This window comes from Rhinatrema bivittatum, chromosome 3, assembly GCF_901001135.1.
Source record: "Rhinatrema bivittatum chromosome 3, aRhiBiv1.1, whole genome shotgun sequence".
NCBI lineage: Eukaryota > Metazoa > Chordata > Amphibia > Gymnophiona > Rhinatrematidae > Rhinatrema > Rhinatrema bivittatum.
In genome coordinates this window covers 312496056-312519344 of record NC_042617.1, presented here as the reverse complement: position 1 = coordinate 312519344, position 23289 = coordinate 312496056, and the positions used below count along the sequence as shown (strand labels likewise).

At 40.2% G+C, this 23289-nt stretch overlaps 1 protein-coding gene across 16 annotated transcripts in view; it reads right to left on the bottom strand.

The window, feature by feature from the left end:
- The window catches only part of LOC115087704 (cyclic AMP-dependent transcription factor ATF-7), a 624371-nt gene that overhangs the window by 84158 nt on the left and 516924 nt on the right, over positions 1 to 23289 (bottom strand). For 13 of the 16 annotated variants that reach the window (XR_003855588.1, XR_003855586.1, XR_003855591.1 and 10 more), the window contains one exon: positions 1378 to 4843. The exons of 1 other annotated variant lie outside the window; for it this stretch is intronic. The gene's annotated coding sequence lies outside the window, so the exon portion shown is untranslated. Of the gene's footprint in view, positions 1 to 1377; positions 4844 to 23289 lie in introns of those variants that run through there. 2 more of the 16 variants (XR_003855584.1, XR_003855585.1) reach the window with 1 other exon arrangement.

Here is a 23289-nt window from a genome sequence, read left to right as displayed (position 1 = left end):
TAAATATGATATATATATATATATATTTTTTAAATTTGCACAAATTTCTACAAATCTGATTTCACTGTCATTATGAGGTATTGTGTGTAGTTTGAGGAAGGAAAAAAAATACACATTATCCATTTTAGAATAAGGCTATAACATAAAATGTGGGAAAAGTGAAGGGGTCTGCATACTTTCTGAAAGCACTGTATTTCATTATCGTTAACCTTAACCCATCCTTAACTGGAAGAATAGTATATATTTCTAGGAAAAGAGCTACATTGAATATAGTACATTTGATTTAAAATTTAAAGCTGCTAAAACCAAAAAACAATCGACTTAGCAAATTACAGGAAATCTATATACCACTCTTTAATCAAGATGTTTTAATTGCAACCTTTATTGTACCATTAGATAAAATCTGTTGTACAACAGGGTATAACTTTAGTATGTGTACAACTAAATGAATATTACCTAAAAAATATTTAATAAAAATATATGACCACCAACATAAGCACTCAAGGTGTAGTGCAATGGCTAAATGGGGATCAAAGTTTTTGGATATCATGTCTTCTAATGCTGGACACTCAGGATAGACCACAGTATCTGCTAGTGCACACATAGGGACCTTTTTATGTTAGATCTGAATATTATGTTGTGATTGTATTAATTTTATGCCATGAAAATTTAAAATTATTAAAAAAAAATACTGGTGTTGCTATCCACTAGTATACACAAGGCCTTAGATACTGGCATTGTAGCTTCACTTGGCAGGGATCATGCTAATCACTGGTATATGCAGGGCCTAAGATGTTGGCATTGGGACCTCAGTATGAGTCATGCTAACCTCTGCTTCTCCCTGAGGCCAGTTTTCTGTATTGGATAACTTTGTGCTTACCACTTTTACTTGGCAAAAGAACAAGTGTATTTCTGCACCATCATCACAAGCATTCCATTTATTTAAAGTAGTTCTTGTTGTCTAACAGGACGTTGTTTTCATCCCTCCTCCGCTGACCATAAACATTGTCAATGTACATTCACAGAAATGGCACAGTTCTCTTGGAAATAAAACAGAATTATCAAGTAGGGCTGTTCTTATGTCTCTCATTGGAGTAGATAAAAATACAAAAATATATTTGTCATGCCCTACCCTTTCTCCAAACTCACGCTCCCTAAAGATTTTCATGTTCTGTATGGATTCCCTTGATTCATTCAGCTTCTCCAGGCAGGGTGTTAGGGAATTCACTGACAAGAAATGCCCCATTTAGAGTGATTTGTTGAGCATACAGAGAGATTCGGAGAGAAATTTAGAGAGAGACAATATGGTGAAGATGCAATATATGTATATTCTATTGCCATTTAACCACACAGCACATACACAATCTAGCAGAAAAATCAGAGCTTAAAGTTATTAGTTTAATATATTTGCAGCATAAATAAAAAGGCACATAATATGTTTGGTAAGAAGAGTAGCTGAAATTACAAACAGATAGACTATTTCTTTTATTTTCAGCATATTACACTAGGAGTGGGCATTGTACCTTGCCCCCCACCCCCAGGACTCTTCTATATGGTATGCCAATAAGACATGCTATATCAAGGAACATTTGGATGCTTAAATGTGAGGACCTGCTCACAGGAGCACTTGGGTGAACTCAGGTATTCATTCTGATAATTACACAAGAATCCCACCTTCTCCCCACCCTCTCACTCACACCCCATTTATTGAGAAAGGCAGATCAATCATACAACCAATGCTAAGACACTACTCTCCAAGCAGAAGCTTCAGTGAGCACACTGTGGCAATCTAGTACAGAAGAAAGGTTCAACCATAAGCAGTCATAACCATTAACTACAGAACAGTCAATAGATGCTAACAGACACAGCCTCACAGATATACAGTCCTACATATCTGTGCGATGGTTCCCAAAGAAGGAAGCATTTAATATTGATCTTTTGTATAAAATACATTCTTTAAATATCTTAACTTCTAGAATATAACTCTTAAGTCTTTGCTCCCAAGGGGATTCATGCAACGAGCAGAAGGGCCAGCCCAAGAATCTGGAATCAGTTCAGGTGTCTTTCATTTCTCTCAAAATGACAGGGCTGGAAACAAGTTCTGCCATTATCAAGATGAACAGTGATAGTCACCTCCCTTCTTCTGCCTCCTCCCCCCCAAACACTAACACCATGCATATAAAGAGACCGGTATCTTCTAGGGGTGACAGGTGAAGTTCAGCCAATGACTGAAACCAACTGGAGTGTGCTTTAGGCGAGTCACACATCTGCCGATCTGAAAGGAGCTGAGGCTGCTAACTCATAAGAGGCGACTGCATGAAAAGGATGGACTATGCTGGGTAGATATTCACATAGTGAAGGGCTTTGTATCTTTGTGCCTATCCTCTGAGCCAGTTTCCTTCTAGATTCATTCCTTGTCAGACAACGCATTTTCTTTTTAATGCCCTCCACTATACTCTCTTCAGACTTGCAAAAAAAGCTCCACTAACACTCTAATCTTTTCACCAGGAACTCATGACCCCTGGGACCAGACCCTTGCCCTTGGAAAGTTTATTACATCATTTTTTGCAGGCTGTCTCTTCTATAAAATTAATCAGCTTGGAGCCTCCCCTTATTTAACTGTATTTAATAGCAAATTATACAAGTATCATGTTTCTTATGTAGTGCATGGGCACATTTCCTTTCCCCATACACTAATTTTAAAGCAAGAAGCTGTCCTAGTGCCTTTATTAAGGCTTTTCAGACTCTCAGATCAGACACATGAAGCTATTGCAGTAATTTATGGGGTTTAGTTTTTGATGAAAAACGAAACCATTTTTGTAAATTATGTTCTATTTTAAACACAATTGTTAGTGTATTAAGTCCAATGGCTTTTTGCCCACCATACTGAAGAATCATTCACATATAAGGGAAAAAAAAAAAAAAAAAAGGTTTCTGCCCCCTTCACAAACATCAAATCAAACCCTGTAAACTGATTTGAGTCCTTAAAAACATGTCTGCTTATAAAGGAATTCTATATTTCAAATATTTTATTAAAGTTCTATACAGAATCAGCCATCTAGCAGGGCTCCTGTTTGAAACATAAGACTATGTGAAGGGATGAATGAATGGGGTAAACAGACTAGGTTCAAGGGTCCTAACTGGATCTCAGGCAACAAGCAGAATGAAACCTGCATTATGAAAATCAAGAGACCACAAAACTTGCAGGATACTCATGTATCATGGGCATTAAAGCTGTACCACACAGCTTGTGACCTCTATCCTGTTCCTCAGTCTCAAAAATCAATAGAAGGGTACATGATTTTTTTTTTTTTTAATTGCAAACGGGGACATTTAGTTTTGTGGTGTATTTGATGAATGGCAGAGCTTGAGTCAATGATGCTGGAATGGGACAGGTATGCTATGGCTCGCTCCCTCCCTCCATTTTTAGCCCAAAAGACCCAAATTGCAGACTTAAGGTTTCCCGTAGAATGCCACACCCCCTACCTCTCCCATGGTTTTCATGGCTATCGAAGCACATGGAATGGGATCCAGCAGCAGGCTGATTGTGAGTAGAATGAAGCAGTGGAGGTTTGCAAGCCTTGCATTCTCCTGCCTTTCATTTGAGACAGGGGGTGGAAGAGGAGAGTGTGGTGTCAGGGCATTTCACTAGCCCCTAACCCTCAACCCCTACTTTCTACAAATGCTCTGGCACTCTTGGCTTGAGCAGATTCCACAGACTTTGGGGGAAGGGTCAAATGAGTTAATGGGATATGGTCTCACTTCTCTGTATTAATCCTCCTCTAAAGATGTCAAATTTCTGTAGCAGAGAAACAGGACCAGAATATGAGAGAATCAGAAAGGAGGGGGAAAGAACAGATTTTCCCTTATTTGCCACATTTAATAGCCACCACAATTCATGTTTTCACTATGAGCTTTGTTTACTGTTCAGGGAACAGCAAAATCAACCCTACTGCAGTTTTTCTCAACATATGGAACAAATTCCCTTTTCCTTTCTATGGAACAACACATTTTTCCCCTTCCTGCTAACTGGGATCTAACAGCCCCCATCCAAATTTTGGTGCAGGACTGCCCCAGCCTGTAAGGATCTATTTTTCTCAGTTCATCTCAGCCTCAAGATGTCTAGTTTACTATAGAGACTTTCCTACTCTGATACATTTAAAGGCTTGCAGACCCTAGAGAAAAGCACCAGTTGATAAGATGCCGGTGTCTAATATACCCACTAATTTGTGCATGGAGGTCTGGGGTGCAAACACATGAAATCTCACAGTAGGAAATGGTGTGTATAGAAAAAAATAAAACCACATTCCTTTTGTTTTCACATTTTTTTTTTTTTTTTTTAACATCCACAATCACTACCATATATAAATGAGACTCTTATGCTTTTAAGATGGTTTCATCTTGAAGGGTTTTTTTGTGCCAGAACATTTCAGTTTTGGCCTCTGCATTAAAAGGTCACATTTATCATCAATACATAAATAATTTACAGAAGAAAGTTTCCTCTGCCATACATTTTCTAAAGCCCCCTGAAGAACTCAGTAGAGAAGTGTGTCTGACCTCTCTGACGTTTGCAGAGTCCTACAGTGAAGTCATAAAACTTGAGGTTATGGCATCTTAATCCTTGGCACTGTTATGTCACAAGTGCATGGTTATGACATCACAGTAGATTCCAGGAAAGATACAGTCATGAACTTCCACTTGAAATAACCTTTGATGGCAAGGGAGGGGTAAAAAAAAAAAAAAAAAAAAAGATTATGGATTCTCTCTCCAAACCATATTTTTCAGAAAAGTTTGGAGTGGAGGTTGAAATGTTCCACCTACCGGCTCAGTATCCAAAGTGGGCCTGTGTGTACAAAAAAAAAAAAGCACCAAATGAAAATGATCTTGCTCCCATTAGTGAATCCCACTTCCTCCTTTTGCCCCCCCCCCTTACCCTCCCCCAGAACCTGAAAAAAAAAAAAGCATACAACACTACAAATGCATTATGATACAGTGATAAAGAGCCCTAAACATGTCCGATTATGAAAAGTTACTTAAAAAAAGATAATGTTTCAGTTCTGTAGTATACAGCATACAATCTTATAGAAAACAAAGGCAAACTGTAGCAGTGTGCAGGAAGTCTCACACGCTGAGCCCCTCAACTTGCTTCACAGCTACAAGGTTGCATTAGTGCTAGAATCTACATGGTTAAAGGAAGACCAGGGATGCAATGTCTTGCTAATGACTATCACCTTTAAGAGCTTTATACCACATTTGAACCGGCTTCCCCTATAGGGCAGAGGAATGGCAGATGAGCCAGTGCTAACACAAAGACTGGTTAGACCCCCAAACTGGTGAACTTCTGAACACCATTTCTCTTAACTCACTGAGTCACTACATTTAATATTTCAGAAGATGATCAGTGTAAATGTGGGAAGAGATATTTGTGAGCATGGCGGTATCACTGAAAACCAAGATGAGTGAATGTGGCTAGAAGGGAGGCTGCAGTCCTATAATAGTGCTAACCTTTGTATTAAGAGGTACAATATATACCTTTAGTGCAGAAGATAAGAGACTCCAGGTCTCAAATACAGCAAGAATGTGCATTAGAAATGTATACACACAAGATATTCAGCATATCTCCTTTTGTTACATTGAAATCCCACTAGTGTCCAGCACTTGAGGACTAAATTCATCTACTCTTGCTTTAGTGTGCATGCTAGTTTCCAAATGTATTTGTGTTTCACTGACTTTTTATAGGGATTAAAAAGCACTAGACTGGCTAAAAAAAGGTCTCATTTTGCAATTACTTTGGCTTTCCTATCCATCTGTGAGGAAAAGACCTGGATGAGAGGAAAAGTTTAGGATTTCAGAGGGACAGGCCACCCTATTCTGACCATAGGAAAACAAAACAAGCCACTGCAAGGAGGGTCTGCAGCGTTCACAGAGCCCTCCCGCCATCCCTCAAAATACAACAAATATGTAAAATAAAGATTAAGGGTGACCAAATGAAAAAAGCTCACAAAGAGCTTGTCTCAGCTGGGGCTGGTGGTCCCCATGAAGGCTGAAAGGGGAATTGAGTCTGTGAATGGTTTACTATCCAGAACTAGAATGGAATCAACGACTAAAGTCAGTCTGAGGAAAGGAGATATGGAAATACTTCAGTCGTGACAGCATAATGTGGCCAGCAGTTTTAAGTTGGATGGTTTCTCAGAAGTCAGTGGTATCACCGGTGTGTACATTAAAGAAGCGTTCGGGATTTATTCTCATCTCCACCTTGGGAGTCTGAACGACTTGTTTCCCCCCCAGGTGTAGAATATAAATGGCTACAATTCTGCAAGGCTATATCCTTTCTCTGGATCTCTACACTCAAGCACAAGTATTCTGTAGAAGGTAGGACAAAAACTTCATGTCTTCCTTTAAGCAAACAGCAGAACATTTAAACTTTCAACACCTTCGCAGCCATCCAAAAACAACACTTCTGGGCTAAAATGGTGTTGCTCAACAGAAGACTTCAGTCATATGCGACTTGTGCCAGAAAATTATCTAAAAAAATAAAATCTGGCCAAAAATTCTATTTCAAGATAACCTGTGAGCAAGAGTTGATCTGAGTCCAATAAAGCTTATGTGATACATGGGTTAAGAAAAGATTATGCAGTATTTCTAAAGTACATGGTGTCAGTGTACAGGAGGCCTCCCACCTGTCAATTAAATTCCTTGGAAATTGTGATATGTTTTATTGGACCCTTGTAAAAACTATCTAAATTGATACCCCCACAGAAAGACACTCTCTGAAGGCAAGTCACAAATGACATCATACATACTACTATCTGGCTGGACCAATCACAGCCTCTGAATGTTTATCGTAAGCTGTGACTCTTCCCAGTAACGCAAAAAAACTGCAGGCAAGCCAAGGTTAGGGCTGTACGAGTAAAAAATGCATGAAGAGTAAGCACTGCTGAATGATGTGTATACTTTGGAAATACTGCAAGAGACACACTGGCCACACTTTCCAGCACAAAAATTCAAACAGTGGGCACATTTAGAGGGGATTTCTGAAGTTTTTCTGCAGAAGCTGCGAGGCAGCTGAAACTTCAATTGTTTTTCCCCTGGAAAGTGTAACGTGACAATCCTGAATGGCCAAGGATGTCCAAGAATAATTAAAATAGGAATTAAAGTCTAATTAACATATCTTTTTATAAGTGAAAATGCTGATGTGATTGTCATTCGAGGGGCACTGTGGTTAAAGTGAGAATTTCCAGGATGCAAGGAATCCTGCCATGGACACAATAATAGTCAAGTTATTTCAGTTACCTGTGTTTCAGCTCCCCCAGCTGTATGTGGGTGATAAAAACTTCCTCTTGCCTCTCTGGGAGTTGCCAAGGTCATACGCTGCTTTATAGGAATGGTTCTCAAGCATGTCTGCTCTACTTGCCTTATGCTGTGAAGTCACTTTACAATACATAATGAACAGCGGCTGAATATGGGTGCAAGGCGGAAGGTGAGGATGTAGTCATCGCCACAAAGATGGAGACAGGTTCCCAGTCACCTTAAAAGATTTTGCTATTCCAGTGAAATGCAGTGAACCACAATGTGCAATGATGAACTGAACCGGACATTGCACAGCCATAAAAACTGTGATTAATCAGGTTACCCTTAATGCTGTAAACCATCTCTCAACTCTCTAAGCTCCACTGTAATTTCCATTTATTTGCTGTTAATCTTTTGCTGAGAAAACTTTTTACAGGGAGACTAAAGTTTTGTTCGTTATTTAATAATGAAAGTAAAGGAACTTCAAGTGCTTTAATTCCTAAGGGCTGAGAAGAAACACTTGGCATGATTCTGCCACACACCTATCATGCCACCTCTACAGATATCAGACCTTCTAAGTATAGTTTAAGGCTGGCTGAATTCACTGTCCTAGGAAAAGAAAAAAAATCACTTTTCTAGTATGGCATTTGCCTTTTGCTAAAATTCCTGGTTGACAAAGAAGGGAAGCATGGAACTTGGCTTTCTACAGCACTGTTTACCCAACTATCCCAATAAACAGAAGATGCAGCTACGTCTGGATGAAACCAAGGCAGTAGTTATATTCACATGCCTATACATTGTGCAGGTGTCTTCTGGAAGTAAGGATTAGGCAGCGAATGAGTGACTTGGATTATATAATAAATAGGATTACAATCTAGGATCAGAGCAGGTTGCATTGTTGACCTAAAATAAATGTCAGGTATGACGGGCAAGGATGATTAGGAGGGGGGACGGCAGCAGTATGGACTCTTCCTTTTAGCCTTAATTTCTCTCAGCCTCCTATAGTGTGACCTCCCCTTTCCCTCTGTGCGACCCTGGTTAGAAAACTCAAGCTTTCAACCCACCAATTTGCTAGAAGAATTCCATTGTAAACATTCTTAAAGGTGGTAGTCATTATAGGACCGTTAATACTCAAGATGAAATAGCAGCAAAGGTCCACTATGGAGCTTTTAACTAGAAGATTACCATTCTCTGCATGTGCACTGGACATAGAAACACAACAAAGCAAAAAAAAAAAACGAAAGAAAAAAAAAAAAACAGAAAGGCAAAGCTACAGGAAGAGAGTCCATCCATGTCTCACTAGGCTTCTGTCAGGATTTTTTTTTTTTGGTAAATAAAGGGAAGTATATTCAGCAAGCAGTGGGATCAAGAGCATAAAACAATTAGGCAGGAATAGGGCACCAGGCTCTCAGGTCTTACAAAATCTATAGTAAATGCACTACTTTTGCTACAGCCATAAAGTCACTGCACCATCACAAACCCAAGGGGAGACTGCCATTTGAAGACAGTTGAAAAAAAAATTAAAAGGTTTGCTTAAAATTGTTTAAACCTTTTTTTTATACTGTCCCCTCAAATGAATGCTTTCCTGCCACTAGCTGTGCATAAGCAATTCTCGATCAGATAAAAGGAATTTCATACTTCAGAAGAGGCACTTGAGAATGGTGTTTGTCTGTGGGTCACTGCTGATGAACTCACATAGCCAAGCCCATGGTCCAGTCACTATTAGGGAGCAATGGTGGACAGAGTTTACCAGCTCTGCTTTCTTCTACTTTGCACAGGATGAATGCAATCAGCTTACATTCCCACATGAACATCATGAAACTAACCACTAGCAAATTTAAAACAAAACCATAGAAAGTATTTTCTCCACTCAGCATATAATCGAGTTGTGCAATCTCTTGCCAGTGGACATGGTTAAGGCAACTAGCATAGTGGGGTTTATGAGTCAAGATGGCAGCATGGCTCCAGACTGCGTTTGTTTGCTTCTTACCTAACTGTATTTTTACACCCTTGGAAGTGATGCCTTCAAAAAAGGAAAGGTGAGGAGATTTCCTGCCTTATCCTCCACTCTGTCTCAGTGAAAGACTGACATTTCCGGAGCAAAGTCCAGGTCAATTGGAGGGAGAGGTCTCCATTGCTACTCCTGGAGAAGAAGTGTCCCTCACTCCCCCTGATTCCATGCCGCCAGTCTCTCACCTGTTGAACCTGGGTCCTGGAGCTCACACGACACAGAATGATGCAGGAAGGTGGCCATTATGTAGGCAGGAGAATCTGCTGGCTCAAGAAGTGCATGAAAGTATTGCTACAGATTCTTCAGTGGTTTTGCAAGCTGATAACCTGCAAGGTACAGTTTGGGGCTTTTCCTTCATTTTATCCCTGCCTCCAGCAGTGACGCTAGACTCAATCTGGGCAGTTTTGGTCAGGCTGGATACTTCTGTTACAGCGGCAGCTGGTGATATTTCTAAGCTGGCAGATTCTGTTAAAGACTTGGCAAAAAAGGCAAGAGGATGATTGCAAGAAGTTTAATAAAGATACTGGGGACCTTACGGAGAAGATTAAAGACATTAAATCTATAAATGATTCCTTGATTCAAGATAAGATATTTGTTCCCAGGTGTCTGGAACAATTGAACTAACCAGACAACTGAATCTACATTTTAACAACTTTCCCAGATCACTGAGTTCATGCCTCTGGAAATAAGCAGTTTAATGATATTTTGTCTATTCCATCTGATGCCTTTCCATCTTTCAATAAAGTCTATTACATGCCTTAGAAGAAGAAATCTATACAGTTTGGGAATGAGGGTGTTCATAGCCTGGGAAGGACTGAATGCAACTGTTTTGCGAAATGACGCAGAAGAATCCAACTGGGCTACTTTACTGGCTCTGTTTCTATTTAAAGATGATCTGGACTTAGTTTTTCATTGTTTTTACAAAGGCCATCAGAGAAGTTTATGCGTCAGCATATATGGGGTTTTCCCTGATGTTGCAAGATCAACTCAGGAGAGAAGAAAGTTATTCTTTGCTATGCACCGAGAGAGCTCAGTGCTTTTCTTTTGCATTACCCACACAAACGTTAAGTTACATATGCACAGGCTAATTATGTTTTTCTTTTTGGTTTCAGTACAGCTGAGGAAATTTCTCGATGTAAAGAAGTTTAGAGGTTCTGTGGCTACTGAGAGTAGTATTGGATGAGATTGGGTGTGAGTTATAATTGCCAGGAAGCCTTTTCTCTCTCTCTTTCTGATTTGATAGAGCCTCCTTTGATATCTTTTTCCAACTTCTCTCCCTTATCCATTTTTATTTTATTTTTTTTTAGTGGGCCATATGGTTGAGATTTATCATCTTAAATATGAAATGGTTGTTTCTTTCGATTGCAATATTTCTGTTAACAAGATGTTCTTGTATAATTATGTGAAACTATAAATAAAATGTTAAAATAAAAAAAGTCTGGACAAGATTCTGGAGGAAAATTCCATAAGCTTGGGAAAGCCATCGCTTAACCCCGAGCATGAGGAACAAGGAACAGTCCTATGTTTTGGGATCTGCTGGGTACTTCTCAAAATGTCTGTTGGACATTCATTTCATATCAAATTGGAGATGACCAGGAGTTTTGCCTTTGCTTATCAAGTACCCTTTCTTGTGGAAATCATTGCCTCTTGATGTTCAAGAGCAGCCCAACTATGCCAAATTTCAAAAACCTGTTAAGGCATGGCTTTTTAGTCAATATTGTAACTGATTTAGTATGAGGTTCACTGCTTTCATTTATTGGGTATGTAAATTTATTTTATGTTTTTATATTTATGATTTTGATGTTTGTATTTTCTATTATGGTATTTATATTGTAAACAGTTTTGATGTTGGAAAGGTAATAAATAAGAACATAAGAATATGTCATTCTGGGTCAGACCAAGGGTCCATCAAGCCCAGCATCCTGTTTCCAACAGTGGCCAATCCAGGCCATAAGAACCTGGCAAGTACCCAAAAACAGTCTATTCCATGTTACCGTTGCTAGTAATAGCAGTGGCTATTTTCTAAGTCAACTTAATTAATAGCAGGTAATGGACTTCTCCTCCAAGAACTTATCCAATCTTTTTTTAAACACAGCTATACTAACTGCACTAACCACATCTTCTGGCAACAAATTCCAGAGTTTAATTGTGTGTTGAGTAAAAAAGAACTTTCTCCGATTAGTTTTAAATGTGCTACATGCTACCTTCATGGAGTGCCCCCCTAGTCTTTCTATTATCCGAAAGAGTAAATAACCGATTCACATCTACCCGTTCTAGACCTCTCATGATTTTAAACACCTCTATCATATCCCCCCTCAGCCGTCTTTTTTCCAAGCTGAAAAGTCCTAACCTCTTTAGTCTTTCCTCATAGGGGAGCTGTTCCATTCCCCTTATTTTGGTAGCCCTTCTCTGTACCATCAATGTTTAATAATAAACTAAACTAGTAAATTACTTGGGAACTAAACTGGCCATTGTCTGAGACAGGCTGCTAGATGTTGGCTTGACCTAGCATGGCATATCTTATGTTCTTATGACTTGCAACTGTGGCTTCCACTACAAACCAAACACTACATGTTCTCAGTTCAGAGAGGAGAAGGGACAATGAAAACTAATGGCAATACCCTGAAACATCCATTTCAGGGCAAGCACTCAGAAGTTGCTTTAGGTAAGGTAGCAGGTTAGGCATACCAGAAAGATGTATTTCATAAGGTACAGAAAAACATTCCTTTATTAAACAGAATATGGGCGAGTCAAATGGTCATGTTCATACAAGACAGCGGGGGATAAAAAAAAAAGTGGTGTCGGATTCTTTATAAGAACTAGACTAGCAAAAACAATTCCAGAGAAGTAGCAATGATTACAGAAGGCCCTGAAGGAATAAAATCACCTAACTCATCAAATATAGACAATGAAAAGGTGGAGTATCTGACATATCTCCTCTCCCAGTCCTGACTTTTCTATCTCTGCCAAGACTGCAGTGCTATCTAGTATCTGCATCCATCCTCCCTGCGACACTCTCAATAACAGACAGGTCTGACTTGAGAAAATCAGGCAGTGGGGGGCCCACCCCCAAAATTGAAGAATGGTGAGAGAAGACACCCCCCCCCCCCCGCTTCAAAGACCCCTATCATGAAGCCAATTCCCATTGTCTTCCCCTTCCCCACTAACATCTCTCTAACACCAAGTTTGGGATTACTAGGTTATTGGGAAGATTTGATGTTAATCTCAATGGTAAGGATACAATTCTAGTTAGTCACTGTATTCACACTGCTTGACAGTATTGTTATGGAAAGGAATACTAATATATTTAAATGGCAGACATTGCTAACAGAAATTGTTCTTCATAGAAAAGATTACTTATTCTTTGTGGGGGAAATTGTACAAATATGATCAAATTTGGGGGAAGTACTGGAATTATATGTGCAATTGATTTTTATTGGCAGCATGTTGTCCATAATGGAGTATGGGGGTTTTTGATGGCTCATGGAGGAGCTGGAGTGACTTGTATATGGATGTACTTGATATTTTTTGGGAATTTGTTATATCCTTACCAATCTCTTAATTGACTGTGTGTGTTAAATAAAGTGTATTAAAAAAAAAAATCAAGTCTTTCCCTCCCCCTCCCCCCAAAGATCCCATCAAGTGCACCCTCCTCTCCTGGGTTCCAAGACCCAAACCTTTCTCCCCCCCCCCCCCGCCCCCTCTTTACTGGTGGCACCCTGATGCTTCCTCTATACAGCTGATAGTGTGCCACCCTTTCCTCTGCACCACATGGGCTAATGGACACGCATGACATGGAGAAACAGTGCTGGGTAGCAAGTGCCACCTGTTCCTTCCTGTAGTCCTTGTAAGGTGTCTGCATAGCGTAGGGCCTAGGGCAATTACCCAAGGATGGACCAGACCGCAGAACAGGGCCCAACTATGACTACTGCTATACTTTACCTCCAGGAGTTCACAGGGGTATTCACTGCCAGAACTAGCAGATCCTATGTAACAGTTCTCTTCTACTTTCCCCATTCTCTCTTGCATCTAGTGACATGCTGCAGCGAGTGCCTGTGGCTAGGAGATTGCTCTCTCTAGGACAAGCTTTACGCCTAATTCTTTTTAAACCACTCACTAGCTGCCTCACTCCTGTAACTGCTGCTGCAGAGAGCTGTAGTGTAAGTTTTTTTTCTGGTCCAGGCTAGCACTGACCCTTGAGATGGAATCCCAACAGTCAGTCCACCTCGACTTGAAATCCAACCCAAGGGTTTCTATTTATTAGCAAAACATTTAACTGCTGGCTATGAGGCTACAAGCATAGGTTACCATTTCTTGGCAATACCAGATGATAATCTTACAAGAGGAAGGGTGCTAAAACTGTTCATCTGATATCGAAATTGTATAAATGTATTAACAATACCTTAAAATACAGATTTCTAATCATACCAGTGTTTGTGAAAAAGTCTTACTAATACTTTTAGATGTGGCATTGCGCACGGCACTGAGAGTCTGTGATTTGGAGTCATGACCGTCTGCTTCAAGAGCCAATGTTAGTCATCACTAAAAACAAACATTTTAATAAACCATTATATAAAAAGATTGCTTAGGAATAAAGTACAGTATAGTACTTACTAATATAACAATCAGACCGCATCCTCAATTCTCAAATTGGCTGCAAAGGATTAACTATTTTATACAATTAGCCAGAAGTCGAACCACCACTGAAAAACCATGCAACGTACAAAAACCCTGAAGTAGGGGGTGATGACGCCAAAACACTGACTGTCTTCAGTGTCATGTCGGAAAGCTTATTTGGTAAGACTTTTTCACAAACACTGGTATATGACTAGAAATATGTTTAAGATATTAAAACATTTGCAAAATGTTATGATACCCAATGGACAATACTAATTACCCTTCCTCTTGTGAGATTTTGGATTATTTAGATTGGTGGTAATTTGGTTCTCATTTTTTTGACTTCGTTCAATACCTGATAACATAGAAGTTGTGCAGCTCAACTATAAGACATTTTGTAAACATTAAACTCAGTTTTAATGTGAATATAAATTGCTTCTTTATTTGCTTGTTGGGAACGTCCTAATGTTGTATACTGATCGATATCATGGAGTTTATAGCAGAAATGGAATTCTCTAGCCACTATTCCAAATCACCATAGTCAATGGCCTACAGAGAACAATCAGCTAACCAGACCTGAAAATAGCTGAGCACCTTTTGCAAAAAGCAGCTGAAGAAAAAGCTCTCCATATGAAAAAATAAAGTGTGGGTCAATGATGCATAAGACAATAAGAACCTAACATCTAGGTTTCTGAGTACTTCTTGTATTGCTCTGAACGATGTAATGTTCATCTCTCTCACTAATGAAAATGGCTCTAGGCAGCAGACTCTCAAAAAGAAGATCTAATCAAAGAAAAACCAGAACATGCCACCCCCCAAGTACAACTCCAAGGATTAACTGGACCACAAGCACTTAGGGGCTGGCCTAGTGGCAGTGCTTGGGCTCAGTTCTCAAGTTTCTTCCAGTCCTTGGGCAGACTGGGACTGGGGATGCTGCGGAGGCTGCTTTCACAGTCCTTAGATCGGGGGGAGGGGGTCATCGCTCAAAGGTGACATCTAGTGGTTGGATTTACAGTTCACAAGTGCAATGTTCTGGAAGGAGCCCTGGCCCAAGGACTATCATTGCAATGACTGAATTAAAGTAAATTGGGAGGGAAGGGAAAGTGGGAAAACCCCACATCCAGTTATTTCTGAGACTAGTGATGATAATGAAAGCCATGAACACAGACTGTGCCGTTTTATGTTGGGATTTCCAAACCTGTGAATCTCAGGTTCTCCCAGTGATATTTACTTATTTAAAAATATTTTTAACACACCATGCTTGGTGGATGGGCTGCAACTTCTTCAGCCTTTTTTCTTTCAAGCCATCCCTCTATCTGAGAAAGCAAAAATGCTAACCTGTAACAGGTGCTCTCCAGACAGAACAGATCAGCCACACAAGTGGGGTGATGTAATCCGATGGCGCTGAGATGGAAAAGCTCTCGGAGTTCAGAAAAATCAGTGGATTTTCTGAGCATGCGCAGAGTTCCAGCACAGGCACTGTTGCGCAAGTCTCCTCAGTCTTTAAAGCAAGCTAACCTTCAAACGCTACAGGGGAGGGGGGTGGAATTGTGTGAGCGACTCTACATTCTCCATGGATTAACAAGAGCAGTGGCACCACTGCTCCTGTTTATCCTCCAGGTGCCAGATGACTGGCCCAGGGGTTCATTTGGAGAGAGTATGGGGAGTTGGGGCCACTGCAACCAGGCAAAAAGGCTAGTGGAAGGACTAGGCAGCCAAAGTGTCTAATGCTTCCAGTGGCCCTGTTCAGATGCAATCTATAAGCAGCAAAACACTGGGGATTTCCTAGTGCCAGGATTGAAGTGATTGTGCCTCATTCTTCCTGCCTGGATGAGGTAAGCATATTTCACTGCAGGAAGAAGGCAGCACAATCGGCACAGGAAGGAGTTGTCTATCAGCCCTGGCCCTGCAAAGCTAGAAGAAAAGAATGGCCCAGGTCTTATAAGGCAGAGCAGTGTCGGACGGGCCTGCATGGCTAGAAGATAGTAGCAACAGCAGTGGTTGCCCCACAAGAGGAAGAGAGGCAGCGCCATGACTGTGCAGGCCCAAAGAGGCAGCTGCTGCTGCTGCTTGTGCTGGAGGGGAAGAAAAATGAGTGATCATGTGAGTGTGTGCACAAGCACGTGCATATGAAAGAAGGGAGAAAAATTTATGAGACCTCTCCCCCTGCACCCATCAATGACAATCTAAGGGCAACTGGAAATAAAGTTTCTAGATATGAAAAGCAAGGGATTTTTTAAATCCTCATCAAATAACTGTCTACTGTTTTGAAATATTTTATTGGTTATTTGGAATAATTTTTAAATGTATGCATTTGTAATTGTTATTCTATTGTCAATTGTTTTGAAATGTTTAGTCTTTTTATTAGCATGGTTTTACTATTTTTATGGAGAATGGTGAAGGTTTCTGTTTTTCCATTACTACAGTACATAGAGACTGGCTTGTTGCAGTTTCCAGTTCAGTTTCTGACTGCATGTTTCTATATATGGTCTTTTTATTCTGTATTTGTTGAGGGTCTGTCCATGTTCTGCATGTATGACTGAGGTGAGGTATTCTGCTACAGTGTAGTTTCATGTTAGAGATCTCTAGCAGCTTGGCTTGCTCTGTTTTCCTAATGGAAGGTGCATTGGTGTTTTAGGGCATGGTGTAATATTTACTGTTGCCTTTTAATAAGGTAGCATTGTTACTGTTTGAGTTCTGGTAGTTAGTGCTATTATGATATGGTAAAAATCAGCCTACTTTTAGTAGGGTTTTGAGTTACTTCACAAAACATCTGGCAGTGGAGTGAATCTGTATTGAATTCAAACATTTTTTTGTATGTTGAGTTGTAAAGTGACATGTCTAGTTCTGTTATGCACCCATGCTCTTTTTTATTGCTGTTTATTTTAGTTTTGTTCTACCTTGAGATCGGATACATCTTGCTTAAGTATTGTTGTGTGATTTATTGACACAAACAGAAAGTTATTGTGATATATCTATTTCTGCCTAGAGGTGACCAGCTGAATAGTGGTTCCTGGGTATCCCCTCAGAAAAGTTGAACCTGGTGGGATTTGTCATTTCAAGGGGATCCTTTCCTCATTACCATTTTTCCAAAACTTTTCTTTCCAAAGTCCAGCCCTCCCTCCAACTTCTGGGGGCACCAGTGCAGAGTAAGAGTTACCATGTTTTGTTACCCAGGTGGATGTTGGGTTTCTTTATGTGGACCCCTACAAGGTCCTAAGGTGCAGTCTTCACCATAGTCACACCGGGAATGTTTTTTTTTCTAATTGCCAGCCCCTATCACCATGAATGCAGGGAAATCTTTGCTCCTTAAATATTTTACAATAGTCTGTTTATTCATTTTTTCCTGGTTTTGTATTAGTGTGATTTCTGGGACTAAGCATTGCTATGAAAAGGGGCAGGGGGGGGGTAGGAGAAGAGGTTCAAATGCAAGCACTGGCCCCCGGGTGCCAAAGACCCATAGTATGCCTCCGAGCAAGACAGTAATCAGCCACATAAGTGGGGACCCCCAAGCTCAGGGTTGCAGATATCTTAGGATTTTATATCAGCAGTGGAAGGTTGGAGGGACAGTTGAAGGAATGAGAAACTTGAGAACTGCTTGGCCAAAACTGCTATCTTGATATGAAGCATTTTTTAGGCTGTAATGAGCAGTGGAAGTGTGCAGAGAAGACCAAGCAGAGCAAAAGATGGGCTAAGGATGCTGTCATAGTCTTCCTTTGATGCACTTTTATCTTTCTTTGAAGTTCATGCCCTGATAATAAGAAATTAATTAGATGTGAATGAAAACTCTTGGCTGACTGGGCTGGAGCTGAATAGGTGTGAATATTTTCTTTAAGAATTTATCATCTCCAAACAGAGCAATAAAGCTCTTCTGCAGTCCAAGGTATGAAAAGCCTGTTCACCTTCATTGGTGTGTGATCTTGGAAAATGTTAGTAATACAATGGATTGATTCAGGTGAAATTGAGAGACCATTTTTGGTACAAATTTAAAATGAGTTTTCAAAACTATTTGGTTACTGAAAATGTGGGTATACAAGAAGTTCTGTATCCTCTGTTTTATGTAATTTTATGTTCTGTTTTATTCCTCTGTTTTATGTAATTTTTATGTAATTCTGTATTCCTCTGTTTTATGTAATTGCACTATTTGAGGCACTGTTATTGTTATTATGTAAACCGTTTTGATTTGTAATCCTGTTACAAGAAATTCGGTATATAAAACTGTTAAATAAATAAATAAATAAGTAAGACCAGTGCTTGTAACTTGCTTACTCTGAAGACAGAAGTTGCAACTATCAAAAACAAAACCTTCCAAGAAAAATGATCGTTCTACTGTGGCTAGAGACTCAAACAGTGATTTCATGAAATGAGTGAGAACTACCATTTAGATCCCAAGGAAGAGGAAGATCTCTAACTGTAGGACCAACATGATTTAGGCCTTTCATGAATCTGGCAGTTGTAAGTTGCTAAGAAATAGGAATTCTTCCTGAATTCTGACAGCATGCTCCTACATCAATAAAGTCAACGCTGGCTGATGCAACTTCTTTGCTATAGAGTAGATAAACGTGTTTGCAACATGCTTATAGAACTCTATATGTACGGAACTGCTATTGTGTCTTGGAGCTTGGATATATTTAGGACAATAAATATCTTCTTCTAGTTTGTCTCTTCCTGTAAGGTAAATGGAATCACCTTAGACATTTTTTGAAGAAAAACTGGATGAGACATATCCTTAGGATCTTTCATTTTCAGTTTAAACCAATTTTCATCCTTATTTTAGGCTTAGTTCCACAGTTGTAGATGCAGCATTTGAAGACCACCTATTGCTGGGAGCCAGTGAGAGCCAAAGCATGTTCTGTGTTTCAAATCCTACCACCTGACCAGCAAAAGTGCTTGCTGTCCAGTGCCACTGAAGTGGGCACCCCACCCCAATGGAAGCCCTTCCTGGCTGGCTCTGCATAAAAAACAGAAGTGCTGCAGAACACAAGAACCACAGCAAGCATGCTGCCGAAGAAGGGAGGAGGAAGAACCTGGAGCCACCACTGGTATGGATGAATGCTGTTGGCAAGGGGAAGAAGGGAAGAGCGAGATTTTTGGCAAGGCGGCAGACGGGAAGAAAGATTCTTGGTGGGAGGTAGGAAGAGAGAGGGACATGCTAGCCAGGGAATGGGGGTAGAGAGGTGGATGAGAGAATCTGCTCAATATTGTTTTACTGTCCTGACATGTCCACCAATATAAACTCAGATTTACCTGGAAAAATGTCTTTTTTCCACTGATTTTCTCCTGTTTTGATTTTTATAAATAAACCCTAAATTCCCAGAAAAAAAATGAAAGGCTCCTACCAATCCTCCAGCAGAGATGCACTTCCAGGAGGTTGAGGAAAGGGGTCTGATGGAAAGCTGGCAGATGCATCATCAGAATATGAGGGAATGTTATATGATTGTGACCCCTCTTAAGTCTCTGATATTAAAGGAGGTTTTTCGGATGTTGTCCTATTTGTGGATAAAAAGGAACCTTGAAATAAATGATGGATCAGGCTGCATGACATCTTGACTGGCTTGACAGACAGAATAGTATTATGCTTCAGATTTCTGTGCCACAGATTCCAAAATAGACTGACTGGGACGGAGGAGGAGGTGGAGAACCAGGAATGTTAGTAATTTCTGACAGTCACATTTTCTTTAGGAAGGAGAGATGCTCTGTACTAGGAAGAGAAATTCCCGAAGAGCAGCTAAAAGATTCTGGAAATAATTGACATAGTTTGCTATCAAGACTTCTATGCCGAGGAGCAAAGGCATCTTAAACTTGTGTGCCAAGTAGGTTAGCGCGGACAGGGTTTATAGCTCAGTGCCTACCTATTTTAGCACCAACAACAGTTTCTCTCCTTCTTTATTACAGAGGGAATGATGTTGGCGCTGAGACTTCACTGAATCATGGTGCTTAGCATTAGAGATTCTTAACCTTTTGGCTTTAGGTACTAGTCCTTCAATTGTTTCCTTTTTGCTACTCCAGAAGGTTGAGGAGAACTCAAATTCTCTGAGTGTGAGACGACTCTTGAATCTCATGGCCCTGGAAGCCATTCAGGCACAGGCAGCACAGTTAGTGTTATCATGTGATTGTCCCAAACAAGACAGCGGTCATGAATATCTACTAAGGACATCTTGCAAGAACATCTGGGACTTCTTTTGAAGCCTATTTCTTGTCTGCCATTGGAAACAGAGCTAAAGCTAACCTGAACACAGTTTTCATAATTTAATAGGGAAAAAAAATCCCCGTTTTGGAGATACTCAAAAATAAAAAAATACTACTAAATAAAGCAATTAACTAAAGAACTTTGCAAGCAAAACTTGGACGCATGGTTGAAGAGTGCAAAAACATCCGTTTGCATGAGTAGAAGAAAAAAAAAAAACACTGAGGAGACTTGGGCAGTAGCACCTGCATCATAACTTCTGCACATGCTCAGAAAACTCCTCTTGGTTTTTCGGAGGTCTGAAAAGGTTGTTCTCTCTCAGCATTGTCGAAACTCATTACCCCACTTGTGTGGCCAATTACCGTCCAGCTTGAAATGACAACCATACGGAAAGCAGAGTGCCTGGCAGAGCTGGCTGATGGCTCTTTTGGGTGCAGTGCGTGCTTGGTAGGAGCAGGGATACAAAGCCTCTCTTTGGTGGGATAAAGAGTGGTCTTTGGAATCAGTGTAAGCAGGCTCTGGAAGCACATTTAATGAGCTGTGTTTTTCACAGAGGGATATACTCTCCCAACAGTTTAGCTTTGCATCAAAGATTGTGCTGCTAATACTGTACTGTTTCTCTAATCTACTGCTAAAAAAAGTGAAGGGTTTAGGTTTTGATAATTTCCTGCAAGCTTTCCATATTCTAACCTTTTAAAGGACCTTTGGGGTTGTATCCAACCACTTTAGTTGGGGACTGAAAGGCCTTGCCACTTAAAATCCCTCTCACCCACCCTATATACTGCCCTCATTTTTTTTTCCTAGAAACATAATCAGCACTCTTAATTTTAAACATTAATGGTATTTTTAAATTTTTATTATGATTTGTTCTGAAATAAAATATCTGTAACATCATGTCTATCATTCAATGTAATAACTGTGGTGCCTCAGTCCTAAAGGAGACCCTCTGGAGACTTAGGTTTACTCCATCTGCATCCAGTTCTATGCACTAAAAAAGGAATTGTCTCAACTTGGAGGAATTAGCTACAATTAAAAGAGCCCTTTACACAATAAAAGATCCATAAAGTCTGGCTCTATTTCCACAGAGAATTAAAAATCCCAGGAATAAACATATTACAGTAGGTTCTGGTTGAATAAGACCTATGAAAGAGCATGTCATCTCCCAAATACTGCTTACAAAAATGCCCTTTATTGGATTGGAAAATTTTAATGCACTCGAAATGGAATCTGAAGCTTCAGAGATAAATGAAGGCACCCAAAGCATGCAAAACCCTCAAAGTTCAAAACAAGCTCCTTGTGCTGAGTGATTACTAAAAGCATTAACTTGGAGACACATTTTGCGAGGCAAAAAGAAAAAAAAAGGTAAAATGTCTCCTGGGATCCTCAGCTAGCAACTATGTAAAATTAGAGAGGAAAATAAAAATTATAAAACTGATGTAATAATCCACTTGAGAACCAAATGACCTGGCTAAAATCAATGTCAATGTAGTGCAGAGAGGATTTCCAGAATTTGTGAGAGGGTCTTAAATATATGGTAAAGACCTTGGCCTTTCACAGGTATATTCTGTTCATGAAAAAGGAGAAAAAAGACTAAGTTAGATAACCCGCATCAATACAAGGAGATGCTGATGTGCACTGACCAGGAGAGAGATCTCTGGGTGATAAGCATTTGAAGACCTCAAGTAGCAAACAGCGTGGCAAAGTGGTGGCTGCTAAAGCCAGAAAGAAAAAAAAAAAAGGAGGCAGTAATACCCCTGTACAGTTCATTGGTGAAACTTCACTAAGAATACTGTGTACAGATCTGGAGGCCATATCTGAAAAAGGACAGACATAGGCTAGATGCGGTTCAGAGTAAAGCAATCAAAAGCGTGTGAGGTCTGCACCAAAAGACACATGAAATGAAACTTGAGGATCTCAACATGTATACCCTAGAGGAGAGAACGGGGGTGGGGGGGAGGAGGAAGAGATATGATACAGACATTTAAATATCTGAACGATACTAATGCACAAATAGACCTTTTCCAATGGAAAGGAAGCTGTAGGACTAGAGATCACAGCTTGTAGCTAAAAGGAGGCAACCTCTGCATCATCAAATGGTTTTCACAAAAAGTGTGGTGGATGCAGGGAATGCCCTCTTGGAGACGGCAGACAGTAAAAGAATTAAAAAATATGGGATAAACAGAGGATCCCTTATTGACAAGAAGATGGAAAACACTGGGGTAAACCTTCAAGGAGCAGTGGCTCAACGCTGAAAACGTATTGTGCTTCCAAGAAAGACATGGGGGTTAACTGCACGGAGCAGTATTTAAAAGCTTAGATGGCAAACCGGATGGGCCATTTTGGCCTTTTTCTGATTTATTTACTATATGTCACACTGTCTGAATCAGGCTGCGAGGGGTATCTGCTCTGCTGCAGCACAGGCTATGAGCAGTGAGGCTTTCTACAGTATGAACGAATGGCTTGTTTACTAAAAGGGACAGAAGGTTGATCAGTAGGCCCTTTGGCTGGTATGATATTGACCTGTAATCAGGAAAGAGCATAGCCAACATGCAACAATTTCAGTTAAAAGCCAGACTGAAGGGATCCTAATAGAAAGTGGACCCATGACCATCTGGTCTAGCTAAATGAAAAGAAAATAAGTGGCTAACAACAGATAATCCTTCTGCTGCTTTTCATTTAGTTAGTGACCCATATCATGTTTTGTACATCTGGCAGAGTTTCTTAAATATCTAGTAATAGAAAACGAAAGTCCTCCTGAATATTTCTGGACCTATCTAGGACTACAGGGTGCTCAACTGATTATACTGGGTGAGGACTGAAAGACATCTTATTCTCATATTTAGAAACTGTTTCTCCCAATGAGGCCACAAGGTGGTGTACAACATATAAACATACATATGTGACTGTGCCTCTTGCCCAGGGGGATAAGTGAGTTTTAGTAAAAGGCCCCAGTACACTAGCTTGCCCAATTAGGTATACCCCACTGCTAGTCTGCCCCACCAGGCCAAGATTACCCTACTAGCCCTGAAAACAGAATATTTCCAGCTTTCACTATTCAGCTGTCCCTGGTTTCCTCCTTTACACCAACACAGCACAATGCCCATACAGTCTCTCCTCATCTGACAACAAGTAGCACCACACTATGGGTTCACGATCAGACTTCTACTTTTGTTTGGCATCCCAC